Source organism: Cydia fagiglandana, chromosome 6, assembly GCF_963556715.1.
Source record: "Cydia fagiglandana chromosome 6, ilCydFagi1.1, whole genome shotgun sequence".
Taxonomy (NCBI): domain Eukaryota; kingdom Metazoa; phylum Arthropoda; class Insecta; order Lepidoptera; family Tortricidae; genus Cydia; species Cydia fagiglandana.
The window spans coordinates 15648162-15664416 of NC_085937.1; the positions used below are offsets into that span (position 1 = coordinate 15648162).

Here is a 16255-nt window from a genome sequence, read left to right on the forward strand (position 1 = left end):
GTTATAAAATTACTAATATTTATATCGTCAAAAATATTTTGATAAAATATTAATAATACTTAGGTACTTACTAAATTCGATTTGGTGATTTCGTAGAAAAAATGTGACGTCACACTAGGGGGGAGGGGTTTGCCAAATGTGACCAAGTGTGACAAGAAGGGGGGGAGGGGTCAAAAAACCTAGAAATTCGTGTGACGTAATTAATGGATGACCCCTATCCGAAAAAACTCTTCCTCGCAGAGTGTACTGATTCTCCATCATCCGTAATCTGTTGTTGATTTTTGACCTTGACTTGGTTTGTTTACTTGCTAAGGCACAGCTGATAGTGACGCCCACGACAATCCATGACTGTCTATAATCTATTTTTAGAAATTTATTACTCAAGTTTCTCTAGTACGTATAAATAAACCGCTATTATATTGCACATACTAGTGTAGGAGGAACATAAAAATATTTTCAGGTTAAATTTATCCTTCCGTCTTGACTTCGCTTCAGTCAGATCATAAATTTATATTCTATTTCAAATAAAAATCCTTTCTAAAGCCGAGCCTTGAACTGTAATCCGGTCCCGAAAGCCACATGAATAGAGAATCATCCACATTGCGGCAGTCCTATTTTTATACTTAGTAATAAATATATGATGAAGTTTTCGTTCATATACTCTGTATCTTTAGGTATTTTAATAACAAATAAAATAACAAACACACAAATAAACAATAAATAAATAAATAAAATAAATAAATAAATAAATATTGAGGACATCTTACACATATCAACCTAGCCCCAAACTAAGCATAGCTTGTACTATACATAAATACATACTTATATACATAGAAAACACCCATGACTCAGGAACAAATATTAGTGTTCATCACACAAATAAATGCCCTTACTGGGATTCGAACCCAGGACCATCGGCTTCGCAGGCAGGGTCACTACCCACTAGGCCAGACCGGTCGTCAAATAAAAAATAATATGTAAATAAATAATTTACATTCTCGGGTAGTTTTACCATACAACCAAATATAAAACGGCCTGGATCTGTCAATGAACGACCTGACTTTAACCTACATTATTTGATCATGTAATGTTTTCACGTACCCTCAACTAGCTTATGGAGCCCATTGAGGGTACATTTTGTTTACTTTTATTTAAATACCTAAAGATACAGACATACATAAGTAACACGACTGCGTGTCATACAGTACATGACAGTACTCGTAGGTACTTATATGCAGGGATGTCATTCGAATCTGATTGAATATAGATATATGTTAAAACGCATGTTAAAATGTCCAAGTTCTTTAAAAGTACGTGATTAACTAGGTATTACTCCGTAAGTATAATTTTTAAAGTAAATCGCAGACCAATTCGAGTATTAGTTATTAGATACTTATATTTGCAATATGCTACTGATCTGAGAGTCCAAAATAACATTTCTTCAACCAGAAACGTGAGTTTTGACACCGACTGATCAGCATCTTATAGGAAACATATCTAATAACTTAAACTCGAGGGCTTCCGGTTCGAGCGCCATTTTGATAGTCACGCGTCGTGATTATTTGATTAATTCCTTTGTTTAGTTTTCATTAATATTGTTTAAAGTGTAATATCGATAGCTTATTACACAGTAAACTAATGTGGTAGTGTGTAATGGAGAATTAATCTTAAATTGCGTTTAACCAACACTTTGGAGTCAACGGCCGGTAGTCCTCGTGCTACTTGTAAAGTCCACCGCTTTACAAGAGCTAATAATAATCACCGTACACTGTTTTGTATTCATACCTTGGGCCCGATTCGGATTTTGAAATAAATATCTATTAGATATCTTTTAGACATCACCAAGATACGATAACGATATGTTTAAGAGCTAACCTGTCATCAATTTGACATTTGCGCGATTCTGGGATACTCTTGAACGATTTCCACAGGATATGATTCACATCTAATAGATATCTTACTCTATCTAACGTAAAAGTGACACTGGTTGCCCGAATTGCGCTGCAAAAGAGAACTAGTTGATATCTAAACTATAACGTATCTAGAATGGATCTAGTACGTGTCGTCTCTTGTGAATATCTTGAAGTTCGAATACGGCAGCTTGATTCGGGCAAATAGTCCCACTGGACTGAAGCCATAATTTAAAAAGAGTGAATGAATGAAATAAAACTAGAATTGGTCTGTTAGTTTGTTGATGCTTTCTCTAAAATTTTTTGAACCACGGTATAAATACAATTGTGTATGTATAATGAATGATAAATATGGCTGATAGTTTAACAACGCAAGCATGCCACACGCAACACAAACTTTAGACACTTTAATTAGTCGCGTTTATTTCCTAATCCGTTAATAATTTATGTATAAAATGTATGTTGACTTATGTAAAAACCTATCCGGATGTTTACTTCTCTTCATAATAAATTAAAAAATAAACCTACAATGTGAAATAGGTAGTACAATCCTCGCAATGATGTAGGATACAAATGGATTTCGGATTCGAGTAGGTAAGTCTTGTAATAGTTAACTTGTATGCATACATTAATATGCAGCTTAGGAAGAACGTCATAAGACAACATTTGCATATCCAGCTCGGAACTCGGAAACCAAGACAAATGCTGCCAACGCCACCGCATCTGAATACCGCAAGCTTTTTTTTTATTATTGTAAAAGCCGGGAGAAAAAGTACTCTTTTGGATTATTTATTACAATAAAATGATATAGGTATATTTAAGAATTCTGTCGACTTTTGAATCTTACAGATAATAAATATTTGTACTTTGTCTGGTGTATGCAGTGTTCCCATGCTAGTTTTGTACAAAAATACAATCGCACATTTCAGTTATATCCACGACAATCCACTTTAATATTGAACGAAAGGAAAATGTATTTTTTTCAACACAATACTCAAGAGTTAAAAACGTTCTCTCCCGTTAGCATTGTACTACCGCCGATTGTTGCTGCAGAGATAATTTGACTTTTAAATGGGTTCTTAATAATTATGGATATCTAGCATGTACCTACACCATTTTATAAGTAGTTATGTCTTCCATTCCAAGTAAGTCAATCTTCCTTAGCATTAATGATACGCTGTCAATGTGTTAACTAACGTTTTGCATTAGCTTAAGTTATTTTGTCAAAATCAGAAGTATTCCGTATTTCAAAGTTAGCAATACAATGGCCGATTCTGATTTATAATTCTGTTGTGGTTTTGATCTTGTTTTGATACGAGCTTGACGATCACTAACGCTGATTGGTGTGCGCGAAATGCAAACAGAGTCATGCCATTAAGCAACTCGATCACTCGCTCGCGTACTGGACATGTACACAACATTACATATATGTGTAGTGGTCTAAAATTGTGGGTTCATACCTCGGTTATGTTATGTTGTATTGAGCAAAAAAAAGAATAAATATATGTTTCAGAGGAGGTACATGTATAATGTATGTATATATGTAGATATTTATGTAAGTGTATCATACAAAGTATTTGTGTAAGTTTATTATACCATAGTATGTTAATTAGTGTTAATAATGTAAATAGTAGTAGTAGTTTTGTGATTAAATATCGTTTCAATTTTTCTATTATAAAACCTGCACCTAACAACCGTCTCTTTTTGGCCCAGTGGTTGACTGGTAGAGAATGCCTTATGGCATTAAGTCCGCCACTTGTACTTATATTTTTATGTGCAATAAAGTTTAAATAAATAAATACAAAAATATGTTGACAATTCGGTCAAACACTAACGGCTCGATTCTGAAAATGAATTAGATCTCTACTAGACCTCAACAAGTTACGATATGGATAATTTAAAGATATTTGTAAGATAGATATGTCAAATTTGACGTTTCCGCGATTCTGGAGGTCCTCTTGAACGATTTCGACAAGTTATGACTTAGATATCCAAGTCACATCTAGTCGATATCTAATGTAAATCTAGTTGATCTCTATATCGTCTCTAGATCTTGTGATTATCTCGTTTCCCGAATACGCGTGTAACAAGGTGTTATATCAGAATTGGAAATACCTATATATAAATTATGTTGTTACTACGCTACGTGTAAGCTACGAGCTACGCCAGCCTACGTCGTAGCGGCACCGTAGCGGTTTACCATGAAATATTTTATCTTCAATCTATAATCTCTGATCGTTCACTATTATGGAAATAGGTATTTGTTGTGGAATGTCTAGTGAGATAGTGAAATTGAAACCGACACCCAAAGCACACCTTTCGGAGTTAATGAAAGGAATTTAATGATTACAGCCGTATTCGAACAATGAGATACGTCAAACACTAAATATTGAAACGATATGGATTGGATATGTCAGTGTCAAACAAGTGTCAAAAGTGACGTTTTTGTTTGATGAAACGTTGTCTCTGGAAGATACCACAGGCTGTGTTTTTACATAACTGTATGCAGAAAGTGTTACCACAGACCTTTGTTACCACAGAAATAACGACGTGCACTTTGGCTGTCAGTATTTATTTGATTCTTATGGTACCTACCACAAAGGAACCTAATTCTTTATACACATGTTTCATATACTTAGACTGTTAATTCCCGACAGACGTTGTCCATTTTAATAAAGCCTTACGGTAAAAGGATTCCCCAAGTTATTGTTCTATTATGTAAATTTCCTTTTTTAATCTTATTCACCCGTTGCGGTCGTGGTTCGGACGCTCAACAATAAACGAACTTAACTCGATTAAGTCTTTGATAAATCGTTGAATATAATGGATGACCGACGCAGTTTTAGGCTAAAGGTGGCACGAGCAACAATTTAAATTTGTTCAACGTCGGCCATTTTACTTGGTGACAATTATATATTATACTTGCGATACAATGAAATGATAAATCTGTACTTTATGTAACTTACCCAATATTACTCATGTCATGTATAACTGCATATCGCAACCTCTAACTATTTTTTTTTTTCACTGATTATATGTTTTATTTAAACAGCGAAAACATCATTTCAATACCATCACTCAATTAAAGTTATAAAGTCTCACATAATGATCATGTTTGTTAGTATTGCTTTTAAGAGTGTTATTTCACCGTCTTTATGTTGATCCTTAAAGTGATTACTTAGGCGCTAAAAAAACTGGATATACACCATATTTGGGTCATTGGGACCCATTTAGAAGTTTTCAGAACTGCTAATCTTAATGTTCTAACTTTTAGTTTAAATTGCTGCCTTAGACATTAATTTCTAGCAGCAGAGGGTATCAACAGGCTGTCAAAACTAGGGCACTTACCTACTTTGCATATGCTTGACCATTCTATTAGTTATAAAACAATTGGCTACACATTTTGCTGACTTACTTTCGCTCCAAATAAGTTTTAATGGCGCCGTCACGAAGAAAAGCGCCGGAAAATTACGTACAGAAATTCTTTGACATACCTTACACAATTTAATGCCGACGATTAAAAAAATAATAAAAGGAAAAATACTCACCCAAAATTATCGATGAGGCCACAAAGGCGCGGCCTTGGAAGTTGAATGTGTCCAAGAGAAAACGGCAGAGGGGCGCAACAGGCGGCAGAGACGCGGGGGCACTCACAGTTAATTTTTGGGCATTTTTTTAACACAGGTAAGATAACAAGATAAACTCACAGTTTGGGCAGTTTACCGGGTTTTTCAGTGAGTAGTTACCGTGAGCCGCGGAGAGGGTAGCGCGGCGTTCGCCCGCCGCTGTCGCGTGCTTGACTCTGGGCCTCTCACCCCTCCCGCGCCCCTAGCGCCCCTTGCTCTCTTCACCCCGCGCTCGAAGCCTCCTTTACTATGAAATTCGCACCCTTGTGACATTTCAAACCTTTGTTCGCGTAAGAGCTATTTGCACAGACAATTACGCTTAACAACCGTCGGTGGGATCACCTGTAACAGAATAGGCCGGGCCTCATAATTTTGGTTGCTCACTGACGTCTCTACATTATAAATTGTTACACATATTTAATTACACAAACGGGTCTACCGCGATATAATTTCATTGTTTTTACCTTTAATTCCGGCGTTTCCGTGACCTTAGCTGTTGCAACTCAGCTGAAACGTGTACAAAACGCGAGAGTTTAAAGTGTTTTATTATAAATTGTTCTTTCAATGTTTATCCTTTTCGCTGACAGTATAATGTACTTATAACAAAGCTTTTCTCGTGTCCTTGTCCTTGTCGATTTAAAGGTGATGCCAGTCAGTATAGCTAGGATACGTCATACGGAACTCCGACACGTAATTATGTATACTTTACATAGTACCATCATGCTCCGCGATTATTGCGCCATTTTGGGGTCCTAGCTAAATTAGTAGTTTAATACTTATGCTACTTATGTAGGTGACGGTCCCCTACAGTTAGCATCTACGATAGCTCGCTCAGGTTCGGATCGTAAGAGAAAGTTCAAATAAAAGGTGTCTGATATTAAAAGTTCTTATTGCAAGGTTCACAATCACAAGGTTCACTTAAATATGAGTTTAAAAGGATCACAATTGGTCTAGGTTCTGGCTTAGGTTCTAGCTTAGGGCCTAGGGTCAGGTCACTTGGGTTCGCGTGTTTCTCGTTCGGGTCCTGGATCGTAACTAAACTCGATTTTCCGGGTCCGCTCGTATTTGTATGATTTCGAGCACTGAATTATAGCCAATGTCGATCGAGTAAGAGCGGCTCTCTTTACGGTAATTACGGGCGCGCGACATTGTTAGAACTATGTCGCACCAAGTAACGCGTTCGGTCTCTCGATCGTGATTGGCTTATATTCTTTGGTAAAAATGCACAAGTTTAGACGTATTTGCCAGCGTTTTTGTCTTTCAATTTGGTATAAATCTAGGTTTCCTACTTTAAGCTAAATCGTTCGGCTATATAACTATATGTTTTTAGATGGGTCTAATTACGTTCTATATGCTGGTAATAGTTTAAACTAGTGTATGATTACGGTCTAGCTACAAGGTCTAAATTCAATGAGCCAAAGTTTGCCAGAATTACTTGTTATGCACATTTTCTTGTCCTACGGTTCGAGGAGAAAAGTGTGTGTCTAGATTTTACCTAGATCATAACCGTTACCATTTTCCACAATGTTTGTCATACGTACTTCTAGCCGCAGTTCTAAGCCTGAAGTAGGTATGAGTACCAAAGTTTTTCCCCAATTATTTTGGGGAAAATACCATTTGTTTACCTATCTACACACACACTCTTACGTTCTACTCTCGACCAATTACAGAACGCCGTGGCATGGCTCAACCACGTAAATATAAATTGAATGTAGGCAAATTTGGGACTCATTCTTATTATGGCTGGGATAGAGATAGGTTCTAATACTTATTATAAATTAATGGTTCAGTTAGGTCTCAAATAACATTACAACTTAGGCATAATACATAGTCTACCTAGATCTTAGGCTACCTACGGTGATCAAGATCTTTATTGTTAGCTGTTACAACTTAAGTATCGGATTTAAAACTTAGGATCATCTATGAGATAAATATGGTCGGTTGTGGTCCGCGGGTCGGCTGTCGCCCACAACTTATAAGTAGAATAACCAATTTAAGAACCCTAAATGGCATAACAATCCCGTGTGGTGACTGTACATTACGAGTAACATTTTTCCTATTAAATAAGCTGTCAATTTGAAGCTGCCTTTTTATACCATAGTAATATTTGATTGCCAGGTAAAACCAATGAAAAAGTAAATAGCGTGTAAATCTTTCTTGTAATACATTTTATGAGATACCACTCGCTATATAGCTAGAATCTATGATACAGATAAAACAATTTGAGCATGTACACAAAGATAAACTTGTTCTTATGTCTACGTGTGAGATGTATCTTCACTGCATATTTGCACAACACATCTAATTGGAGTTACTAGTTCCGAATGCAATGGGGCTTCCGGATATTATATTTCATCAGCCACTGACAGCTTCGCAGCTGCCGGGCAATAATCGAATTTGTAGCATAACGCCGGAAGCGACAGCCCGCTCAGCCAGCTTATTATGGATGGCTTTATCCATCTTTATCCACGTGATAAAATAACTGTCACTTTAACACCGTGAGATAGAAAGTGACGCTCACCGTTTTATCACGCTATCACTTAGACAAGAACGACCATCATATCCGTACAGCTTTCACGGCGACTACTGCGTGTGAAAATTTGAACTAGGTAAAGCTGTAAAAAAAACGAGGAACTAGATAATAAAAAAATCAATACCGGAATTCAGATATTTTGATATTCGTCCGGTATTCTGGTATTGAAATATCGTGAAAATCTGTCGGATATTCCGGTATTAATCACAACGGGGTGTACTGAATGAAGTCTCTCACTTTAAAAGTTGGAATAAAAAACGATTTTTTTTATTAATAACTGTGACGGTTTAGGTACTCATGAATCATGAACCTACAAACGTTTAGTCGAGTATCCTTATATCGATAAAGTTTTCATATTTTATTAGCTACATAGACAATTCATGTCAATTTTAGTCAAACATTCGATACAATTAGTTCAAATTGAGTAATTTTATTTTATCATATTCCTCTCAGTGCCTCTCGTTCGCACTGCAAACGCGATGTAACATCAAAATCAATTACCGATTTTTATATTGAATTTCCTTCATTTGTATGCATTAGGTAACTCACGCAGCTGTGCCAATCAAGAAATAATGACGAATGATTTTAAGCTCGTATGTGTCGGACGGACGAAGTATTTTACAGATGGCGCTAGCGTAGATTTCAACGGCCAATCCTACAAATAGTTCCAATTTTTTTTTTGCAATCTTATAGCCTGGATAGCCTTTTAGAAAGCCCAAAGGCTGTGGTTGTGGGAACATGCTAGAGTAGGGATAGAAAATGAATATGGCGCTGGCGTCATCTACTTATAAAAACTTTTGACAGTTGCCAATCCCATTGTCGAAGCCGGCTAATACACACACACACACTCACATGTAGATTGCCATAAAAAAATATAGCCCTTTCTCTTAATAACCCCTTCCATAGACTTTTAGGAAAACAGCCGAATGTTCCCTCCACAAATGTATTAGGAGTAATAATGAAATAAGTAAAAAGTATAGGTAATAACCAAAGTAGTAAATTGTTGTTTTCATAAGGAGAAAGCCAACTAAGCTATTAATCGATTTTATCATAACTTTCATAACAGTGTGTACTTAATTGGATGACGTCGTCTACCTAATGCCCCACCCACCTTTATAATTTTATGTGCACGACCACGCACACTTGAAACTCATTTTGTGTTGTTTTCTTATGTTTCCTGGTAGAATTGACTTTTAAACTTTGCCCCCTTGTAAAACAAATAAATATTTCTCAAAAATGGACGGCAAAGTCGACTTTGCCGTCTAAAAAATAGGTCGCGAAGCGCGTAGTTTATGGTCAGTCAAAAATTAAAAAGTTAAAAACATTGCAGTCTCGATTTTGGGACTGCAATGTTGCATACAAATTCCATTATTTGTCGAGTTCCAAACTTTTTAAAAGTTGAAATGACCATATCAAATGAAGGCACAGGCCCATTAAACAGCCAAACAGATGATTAGTACCGCGACTATTTAGATGTCTCAAATAGGTTGGCGTATTTTTGGCAGAAAAATACACTTCTATTTTTTTATTAAAAGAAATAAAAAGGCGGTAAGGGCTTTTTTCTGTCAAAATATATATGTAAGAACGTTGCTTTTGTAAAATATTTCTATGATATTTATATTTCTTGCACCATTTTTGAGAAAAGCACTATATATGACTCGGCTGGAAGGCTACTTGCTGGCTTCGGATTCAATTAAACGGACTCCCAAGGTCGTCCGTTTAAAACGAATCCTCAGCCTGCAAGTAGCTACTTCCGAGCCTCGACAATAATGTACTATTGCCGTATTCTTGCCCGACACATTCCAAGTTTAATCTGATGTAATATAGCTTCCGCTTATTGTGCTTGGCGAGGTAGCTTAATTCATCCAATTAACTAAATTAATTTAGATTGACCTATATTATCCGTTCAAATCCTGCTGGAAAGTTATTTATAAATCAACTTTCTGTAAAAGTATTTTTTTCATAAAGATAAAAGTTTTAGGCAATTTGTGGAGTGTAGACTGTAACTTTTCGTGATGAGGGGTTCGTTGGGTGAAGCGTAGAAACTCGCCGCTGGAACGCGCTGGCCGTCGTGCTGTCTCGAAGTCCGCTATACCTCCATTTACCGGAATATGTGTTGTGTGAAATAAAAACACATATATCTGAGTTTATTTATTGGAGAGTGTTCAGGCAAGTGATAGAGTTAAGCTCTCTGAGTTCTCTGAATATGCTACAAATGGCGCGGGTTTATATAGGAATGGCCGGGCGATTTGTATCTCTGAACTAGTGGGCATTATATGCAGAGTGAGTTTTATTTATTTCTGTCAATCTCGTTAATTATAAGCACGTATGAAAGGAGCACGAATCCTAGACTTATAAATAGATACAATATTAAGCACGTATGAAAGGAGCATGAATCCTAGACTTATAACTAGATATAAAACATTCCACGCAATTCATTTGACATAATATGTGAGCACAAAGTAAAACATGATATACAAAAGTAAAAATAGCAACCTAAACGTAAAGACTAATCTAACACATACATGACCCTAATAGCTATTTACGACAGTCTCCCCCACGTGTGTTAACACCGTCTTCATGCGCGGAGTAAATGGGGATGAGTCTAGAAACTGGGCGGCGGACGTCACCTGCGCGTGTGCGAACAATGGCCATCCAGGCCAGGATATAGCTGGGCGATTACGCCTCTGGGCCACGTTCCTCGTTACTACGTCACCTTCATGCAGTTTCTTTACGTTTTCTTAGCGAGCAATACGGCTTTGAAAACCTCGGCGGCAACCAGACTACCAGCGGTGGCGCGAACTAACCGTACATTATTAATGAACGATCGCCACGCGGGTGCGAGTGAGACGGATATAGGCCTATCCCAATCGATCCCTGTCCGCCAAACGAAACGTAACATATCGCGATCTTGCTCTATTATTTCGATCTGTAAAAACATCTGTTTGACGTCGGCTAACACCGCGATTTTACTTTCGCGGAAGCGCATTAATACGCCAAAAAGTGACTTTAACAGGTCGGGGCCAGCCAACAGCGCGCTGTTAAGCGAACGTTCGCAAGCTGTGGCGGCCGTGTCCCAAACTAATCGCATTTTGCCGCGTTGCGGGTGAAAAGTTGGGAAATGCGCCAGAGGCCACGTCCGGGGTGCCTCGGGGGGCGGTGGCGAGTCTATTTTCTCCGCGTAACCTTTGTCAAGCAACATACACTTTGCATATTCGGCTTTAAGTTTCGCATCGTGGTCTAGCTTTCGTTCTAGACTGTACGGCCGTTGCAATGCTTGCGCTTGGTTATTGGGGAGTTTCTCGTCATTTGACCGCCAAAGTAAGCCCGAGCGATACCTTTGCTCCCCCGGTATCTTTTCGCAGGTGGCTTCTAGTAAATCTAGCGCACGTTGGTCGGGGTCGACCCGAGGCAACTTTTGCGAAACGCCTAATGATTCTACCTCAGAATGCCGTTTCACAAGTTGTAAGGCCTCGTCGTCCGCGGTATTAGGCTTTGCGTGCCCAACCAATTGTACCGCGGGCGCGATTCTGTCCGCAGTTTCGTGTAGCGTCAAAGTCATTGTCGCGCCTTCGTCAAGTGGCGCGAGGGTTTGGACGGTACCTAACGGTTCCGACACCTCTACAGGCATGACTTTGTGACACGTCTGCGGCAGTCTAACATTGAGTACTGCAGGTGCTGCCGGGACTCTATTACCGCTCGCGGACGCGGCCGCGTTTCGACCGTGTAATAGTTTATTATGTCCGGCTTCGCACTGATTCATGCCACACGCGACATATTGGCACCCATAAGGCTTAGGGTGACTCGCGCCTAAACATCTACAGCACAATTTAGCACCCTTTGCCAAGTCCCATCGCTCAGATATAGTCGCGGCTAGAAATTTCGAACACTCACTAACTTTGTGTTCTTTGCCGTTCTTACATATGGCGCACGCATCGCGCGAGACAGAGACAGACGATGTCTGCTGCCTGGGCTGAGCTCTGGTTGACGCTGGCTTTTTCTTTAAATTACCATCGCGGTGCTTTACTTGAGCTACGGTCGATTTATTAAAACGTGATCTATTTCCCGTATCACGTGGGTACGATTCGTGGGAATCTGACTCCGAATCCGAACTATAGTCGCGAAAGGACGCGGGGCCGCGGGACCCAGTGAGAGCGCTGCTCGATCGACTGGGCTCGCGCACAGAGGAAACCGCGCTTCGTTCACTTCGCGATCTACTAGACGCATCACGGTAGAATGCGGGGGCGCGAGACCCAGAGAGAGCTTGACTCGATCTTCTAGGTTCGCGCACAGAGGAAACCGCACTCACTGCACTCCGTGATTCGTCAGACGTGTCACGGTAGAACGCGGGGGCGCGCGACCCAGAGAGAGCTTGGCTCGATCTGCTCGGTTCGCGCACAGAGGAAACCGCGTTCACTGCATTCCGTGACCTGTTAGACGGCTTATGTCGGTTTATGCGCTTGGCCGCAGTGCTAATTTCGTTAAGAAACTCGGAAATCGCAACTAGCCCGGGTGATTCTACGTTAGACTGCCTGTATTTGGCCCATTCATAGCGCACTATCAGATTCAACTTATCCACGATTTTATTCACGAGCTCAGGCGCGTGCAATTATTTCTCTTGACGCAAGGATCTAATGGTGGCGACGGCATTCGCTACATGCGCGGCGAATGAGGTTATATTAGAATTGTCTTCGGATAAACGCGGCATGCGTTTAACGTTATGAATTTCCGTAAGAACAATCTCCTCAGGGTCGCCGAACTGCCGTTCCAGCGCTTCCATTATCTCATACGGATCCTGAACCGTGTACATTATTGATTTTACGGCCGTCCGAGCTTCGCCCTTAAGTGCGCGCCTAATCCGACTGACGTTATTGACGGCACTAAACATGGGCGACGTATCTTCGAACTCTGCCCTAAATGATATCCACTCGGTGATATCTCCGCCGAATGTAGGCAATTCCGGCGGTTTATGGTACATTGGCGCGTAGGTACCGTGCGGTACCTCTACAATGCGCGGGGGTGGTCTGCTAGCCCGATCGACGGCTGCACGCGGCGGCGGATGCGTTTGCGCGGTCTCTTTCGGCGGCGGGATTTTAACGTTTTCCTTTGCGATCTCGTGCTGTAACCTAGCTTGTCGTTCTACCCAACTTCTAGTCCGTTCTTCGACGGTCGCGTCACTGCTGCCGACAGACTGCGCCTTCAGTTGCGCAACCTGCAGCCGTAAATTTGCAGTGTCGGACTTTGTCTTAGTAGCTTCGACGGTCGCGTCACTGCTGCCGACAGACTGCGCCTTCAATTGCGCAATCTGCAGCCGTACATTTGCAGTGTCGGACTCTGTCTTAGCAACGGCTAGACGGGCTTTACGAACCTCGAGCTCGGCCATTAGCACGGCCAATTTATTATCGCGTTCCCTAACCGATTTGCGACTCCTATGTGAATCGCGATTAGACGGCGCCCGCGACGGCGATGGCGGCGCATCGATGTCTTTATTCACTAGCGTACCTAATCTACTACGATTTACTACCGTGGCATCTAACGTTTCCGAGTGTACCGACTCGTTTCCACCGGTAGTATTCGGGCTGCCACTGGTGCCCTTGCTCCACGTATTTGTCTCGCCGGACGTAGTCTTACCGGACGAGGGGGTAGGGGTGTCCATGTTGGCTGCGGGCGCAGGCGGGCCCTTGGTGCGTGGTCGTAGGCTCCTTGCTTCCTTTTCGGACATCTTTCTGGCTGGAACCACTTCACTTCACTTAACACACGCGGGGGTCCCTAACTTGACCTGCCTATATCTATGACTGACCGTTACTGAGCGCAACGTCAGGCCCTAAGCGTAGCGTGGATCCCTCGTGGCACTGAATCTCCCGCAATGGCAAAGTGCTATGCCTAGAACGTTCGAAAGCAGTGTGTGGGTATCAACCATGTGACACATGCAACGAAAGTTGCCAGGACACGTGAGCGGAGGACGACCTACACGCTGCACGGTCCGACCGGCAAGCCGGTAAATGGGTTACGGAAAGGTATTGGGCTTGGGTCTAAGCCGAAGCGAACCTCTAGGCCCAGCGCGTTCTTTATTCAGTCTTGCCGTCTGAGTCAAGCAATGTCGCTTAAAACTCAGCGCGTACTTGTTTCTTTTTTGCCGTCTGAGTTAAGCAATGTCGCTTGAAACTCAGCGCGTACGTGTTTCTTTCTTGATTCTGAATTAAGCTATGTCGCTTGAAACTCAGCGCGTACGTTTTTCTATCTTCATCCGGCTCGAAGGACCAAACTGTGGAGTGTAGACTGTAACTTTTCGTGATGAGGGGTTCGTTGGGTGAAGCGTAGAAACTCGCCGCTGGAACGCGCTGGCCGTCGTGCTGTCTCGAAGTCCGCTATACCTCCATTTACCGGAATATGTGTTGTGTGAAATAAAAACACATATATCTGAGTTTATTTATTGGAGAGTGTTCAGGCAAGTGATAGAGTTAAGCTCTCTGAGTTCTCTGAATATGCTACAAATGGCGCGGGTTTATATAGGAATGGCCGGGCGATTTGTATCTCTGAACTAGTGGGCATTATATGCAGAGTGAGTTTTATTTATTTCTGTCAATCTCGTTAATTATAAGCACGTATGAAAGGAGCACGAATCCTAGACTTATAAATAGATACAATATTAAGCACGTATGAAAGGAGCATGAATCCTAGACTTATAACTAGATATAAAACATTCCACGCAATTCATTTGACATAATATGTGAGCACAAAGTAAAACATGATATACAAAAGTAAAAATAGCAACCTAAACGTAAAGACTAATCTAACACATACATGACCCTAATAGCTATTTACGACACAATTAGTACTTAAAAGTTAGCTTCCCAAAATATTGATTAGGCTCAAAGTACCTATTTGGTTACTGACGACAGTTTCTAAAAACATATTATTTCTCAACATACATAACTACTAGAACACATAACCTGAAATAGATGTTATATTATTATTATGTCTGTCTTTTACAAATTCTCGGGACCATGGGGTCCCGGGCATTTGGAAGGCGTACGTGGGGCCGAAGCCAACACGTAGAGGCCCCTTGTGATAAGACAATTTACTCTAAATGTAACGTGACACCAACCGATGATTATCCCTGTTTGCGCTATAGTAGTGCACCCAAGGACAAGCCCCGGTTAGTGTAGGACTATTGTAAGAAAAGGTACAAAAAGAAACCGGGCTATTGCGTTGAGTTGCTAGTGGGCTAGTAACCGGGACTATGGAGGAGACTATGGCACCTGCCCTGCTCATATGTTAAAAAACATGAAAAAATTGGCCAGGTGGTGACTCGCCAACTCACAATATGGGTCCCCGAAAACGGCCGCTCACACGGAGCGACAAGGGGACAACATCACGTGAGCGGCTCAGGGCGTGGAGAGGTGTGCACCGCTTTCTACCCAGTGGCTGTAAGCAGCCACTGTGCCAACTCGCGTCTTAGGCATGTTTCACTTCCGCCCTGCGAGCATATAGCTCTGACACCCCACTCTGGACGGCCGGTAAAGGCAAGCCAGAGGTGAGAGTCCTGCGGCCCCTGCTCAGTGTTCACTCCAGCCGGCCAATGAAGGCAAGCCGGAGAGAGGGGCCTGACCGACTCTCGGGGGTATGGGACCCAAGGGACGTCACTTCCCATTCAGCTCGCCACAAGCTGCCCTGGGGGCTTATTATTATTATTATTTGGAGCCTGTCGTGTCCCACTGCCCAGCAGATGTTATATACTAAAGAAAAAATTACGAAGCGCTCCAGTGGTGAAGAACGGATATATGAATGAATGAATGAATGAATGAATGAATGAAAATCTTTATTTCAGGCTACTAGTGGCCCATACATAAATACCTTAAAACTAGCATACATATTATAAAAATATATTTAAAACTAAACACTACAAAACACATTATGGCATATTATATGACATCTTAGTTTATAATACTACTTTAATTACACTAATCAAACTATTTTTATCAAATATTGTTCCCAAAAAGTTGACTAAAACATATAATTATCCCCAAAATCTTCATTGTCTACGTAAAACACCCCAAAATATTTTTTCGTGATGATTTTTCTGTATCTGCTTAAATAATTTTAATTTAAATGTTTGCAGAAATACCCACAATTATTAAGGAAGTCTTCTTTAGAATCTATCACTCTAAGGATTCCATTATCAA

The 16255-nt window shown here is 40.7% G+C and overlaps 2 protein-coding genes across 2 annotated transcripts in view; one reads left to right on the forward strand and one right to left on the reverse strand.

The window, feature by feature from the left end:
* The window catches only part of LOC134665315 (slit homolog 2 protein), a 126559-nt gene extending 120833 nt beyond the window's left edge, over nucleotides 1-5726 (reverse strand). Inside the window, exon 1 of the mRNA XM_063522231.1 lies at nucleotides 5459-5726. The gene's annotated coding sequence lies outside the window, so the exon portion shown is untranslated. The remainder of the gene's footprint in view (nucleotides 1-5458) is intronic.
* Nucleotides 1-16255, forward strand: part of LOC134665312 (pre-piRNA 3'-exonuclease trimmer-like) — a 301305-nt gene that overhangs the window by 223922 nt on the left and 61128 nt on the right. The window lies entirely within an intron of this gene.